A 3818-nucleotide genomic window follows, 5' to 3' on the forward strand; every position below is an offset into this window, starting at 1 on the left:
ACTCAAGAACAAAACAAAACAAAACAAAACAAAACACCTGGTTTCAAAGCACAGAGCTCAAGTAATTTACACCCAAAATACCAAGGTTGGAGATGCCCCAGTTGCTGGTGAAAGTATGGGAACAGGTCCAACGAACTGCACATTTGGAAAAAAAAAAAAAACCTTAATAAAATGAGTGGGTATGTCTTTCCTAAGAAAGACAGATAGAAAGGATTTGGTGGAAGGAATAATAATGGGTTGGGTTTGTTGACTTTGCTTTGAGTCTTATGGTAGTTGGTAGAGTCCCAGGCAACAATTGGCTTTTTTCTTTAGGTAACTGCTATTTGTTCCTTGCTATAGCTGCAGTTTTGAATTAATGCCTGAAAAGAAATGACGGGTGAGCTCTCCAAAGTAGTGGGTGGTGGGTTAAAGACCTGGCACTGGACTCATAACTGGATCACCAGTGGCCGCCATTTTTCCAGATGGGCCAAAAGAAGGTAGCCAGCCTGCACTGGTGCTGGAGCTGTGATCCAAGTTGGCTCCAACCGTCTGGGGATTGTTTCTTCCATTTGTTTTTCCTCTATGCGATGATAAGCAAACAGTTTGTATTTATGTTATTTATTTATTTATTTGTTTGTTTGTTTGTTTTTTGAGTTGGAGTCTCACTCTGTCACCCAGACTGGAGTGCAGTGGCCGCTCCCGGCCACCACAGCCTCGACCTGCTGGGCTCCGGTGACCCTTCCGCCTCAGCCTTCCAAGTAGCCGGAATTACAGGCATGCGCTACCACACCCGGCTGATTTTTTGATTTATTGTACAGATGAGGTCTCGCTGCCCAGGTGGGTCTCGAACCCGCGGGCTCAGGCAATCCACTCACCTCAGCCTCCCAAAGCACGGGATTATAGGCTGAGCCACCAAGCCTGGCTTATGTTATTTTTTTACAGAGTTGCCCAGTCTGGTCTCTATATCTTTGGGCTCAAGTAATCCTTCTGCCTTGGCCTCCTACAGTGCTGGGATTACAGGTGTGAGCTATCATGCTGGCCAGCAAACAGTTTTGAGTATGAAGATTTAAGGGAGGTTGTGCCCTTCTCAAATTAATTTACTTACTTTAAGAAAATCTTCAGAGTGTTTTGTCAGGAGTGTCCACTCCACAAGGAGAAGATCCTGTTGATTTCCGTGCAGGCTCTTGTCATGAGAGTGAAACTGGACTTGGGAAACCTGCCCTGGGAGGCCTCAGAGCAGATCTGCTCACCCTACGAGCAGTATGGAAACGTGCTGGGATGTGACATCATTAAGAACTATGGCGGCTGGCCATGGTGGCTCATGTCTATAACTCAAGCACTTTGGGAGGCTGAGGTGAGAGGATTGCCTGAGCCCACGGGTTTGAGACCAGCCTGGGCAACTTGGGAAGACCTCGTCTCTACAATAAATAAAAAAATTAGCCGGGTGTGGTGGCGCATGCCTGTAGTTCCAGCTACTTGGAAGGCTGAGGCTGGAGGATCACCAGAGCCCAGGAGGTCGAGGCTGTGCTGGCCATGAGAGTGCCACTGCAGTCCAACCTGAGTGACAGAGTGAAACTCCAACTCAAAAACAAAACAAAACAAGAACTACAGTTTTGTGCCCATGAAGGACACAGCTGCCGTCGACAACCTGCACCACTACTAGCTTTGTGGGATGAACACCCACGTGGAAGCCAGCAAGACTTAGAGAAAAACCTCAGCAAAGTTGCCCTGTGGATAACATCAGTCCCAGCTGCACCCACAAGGAGCTCCAGGTCGAGTGTGAGGCGCCCAGGCCAGTCATCAAATGTGACATTGTGAAAGATCGTGCCCTTATACACGTGGAGCCAGCAGAGGATGCAGCCGAGGCCATCAGGAGCCTGCTAACCCAGAATTCAAGGTGAAATGTGTGTGGGCTGGAATCTGAGCTGCATTTCTGCACAAGGACATACCCTGGGTGGTGCCCCGTCACCAGGACAACTTGGCTCTGTGTGGTCAGTCCCTCAGGTGCCTGGCCTGTAATTTGCCTTGTGAGTCCAGATCTTGTGTTCCTTTTCTTTCCTCTCCTGCCCATTTTCCAGTCCTTCCTGCCCTTCCATACTTTGGGAGCCTCACATTCCTGTTCTGTTCTCTCTGCAGGCCTTATTGTGTACGGAAACTGGTAAGGGTTGTGCCATCTCCTCCCTGTCTCCTGCTTCCAGTAATGACCGTGTCGAACTGCGCCTGGGTCTCGTTTTGGTACAGAGTCTAGACCTATCCATTTGGATCACACTTTTCTTTCTGGTGAAATAAATGTTTTTTCAACTTAAAAAAAGAAAATAAATTCTTCATCGGATGGTTCTATCTGTTGGTTTCCAGAGATGTGTTTGCTCTTCATCTTGGACCATCTGAGGAGGTGTGGCACCTGGAAAAGGAAAGACTCATTTGTGGGGTTTTGGGGTTGTTTTTTTGTTTTGTTTTTGTTTTTGTTTTGAGTTGGAGTTTCACTCTGTCGCCCAGGCTGGAGTGCAGTGGCATGCTCATAGCTACCGCAGCCTCGACCTACTGGGCTCCGGCGATCCTTCTACCTCAGCCTTCCAAGTAGCCGGAACTACAGGTGTATGCTACCATGCCGGGCTTATTTTTCGATTTATTGTAGAGACGAGGTCTTCCCAAGTTGCGCAGGCTGGTTTTGAACCCCTGAGCTCAGGCAGTCCTCTTGCCTCAGCCTCCCAAATTGCTCCATGTTTTAAACCATCAAGCTATTGTGAAATAGGCCCTAGCTGTTAGCTCATCTCACCTAAGTAAGAACTAGAAATATTCAAAAGCAAAACCCAGGAATCCTGGAGCTTGGGAAGTTAAAGTCCTAGGCTTTAATTGATAAATTAATTATTTTTTGAAGAGACAGGTCTCACTATATTGCCCAGGCTGGTCTTGAATTTCTGGGCTCCAGCAATCCTCCTGCCTCTGCCTCCACAAGTGCTAGAATTACAGGCATGAGTCACTGTGCCCAGCCCCTAGACAAATTTAAAGCAACATACCTCACACTCTATTTTTTAAATGAGCTCTGAGGCATAATTGACACATAATAAATTATAAACATTTAAATTTGAAAAGTGAAACCATCACCACAATCAAGACTCTGAATACCTCCTCCAAGTATCACCATGCCCTATTAAAATTCGTTCTGAAACCGGCTCGGTGGCTCAGCCTGTAATCCCGCGCCTTTGGGAGGCTGGGGTGAGTGGATTGCCTGAGCCCGCGGGTTCGAGACCTGCCTGGCCAGCTTGGCCAGACCTCATCTCTACAATAAATCAAAAATTAGCTGGGTGTGGTAGCGTGCGCCTGTAGTTCCAACTACTTGGAAGGTTGAGGCGGAAGGATCGCCGGAGCCCACAGGTCAAGGCTGCGATCGCCGGAGCCCAGCAGGTCGAGGCTGCGGTGGCTAGGAGCGGCCACTGCACTCCAGTCTGGGTAACAAAGTGAGACTCCAACTCAAAAAAATAAATAAATAATAAATAAATAAATAAATAAATAAAAATAAAATTCGTTCTGTCTCAGGCTACCACTGATCTGCTTTCTGTTGATCTATTGGTTTGCATTTTGTTGTTGTTATTTTGGTGCCATGACTCAGATAATAATGGCTTGCATTTTTAAAGTATTTTCTATAAATAATATATGTACTTGGGGGCGTCTGGCCTTTATCATAATTATTTTGAGATTCATCTATGTTGCATACATCTGTTCCGTTTTCATGGTTAAATGCTATTCCAAACCGGACTCGGTGGCTCAGCCTGTAATCTTGCGCCTTTGGGAGGCTGAGGTGAGTGGATTGCCTGAGCTCACGGGTTCGAGACCCACCT

Source organism: Carlito syrichta, unplaced genomic scaffold (assembly GCF_000164805.1).
Source record: "Carlito syrichta isolate Samal-C Ts95f unplaced genomic scaffold, Tarsius_syrichta-2.0.1 Scaffold307227, whole genome shotgun sequence".
Lineage (NCBI taxonomy): Eukaryota > Metazoa > Chordata > Mammalia > Primates > Tarsiidae > Carlito > Carlito syrichta.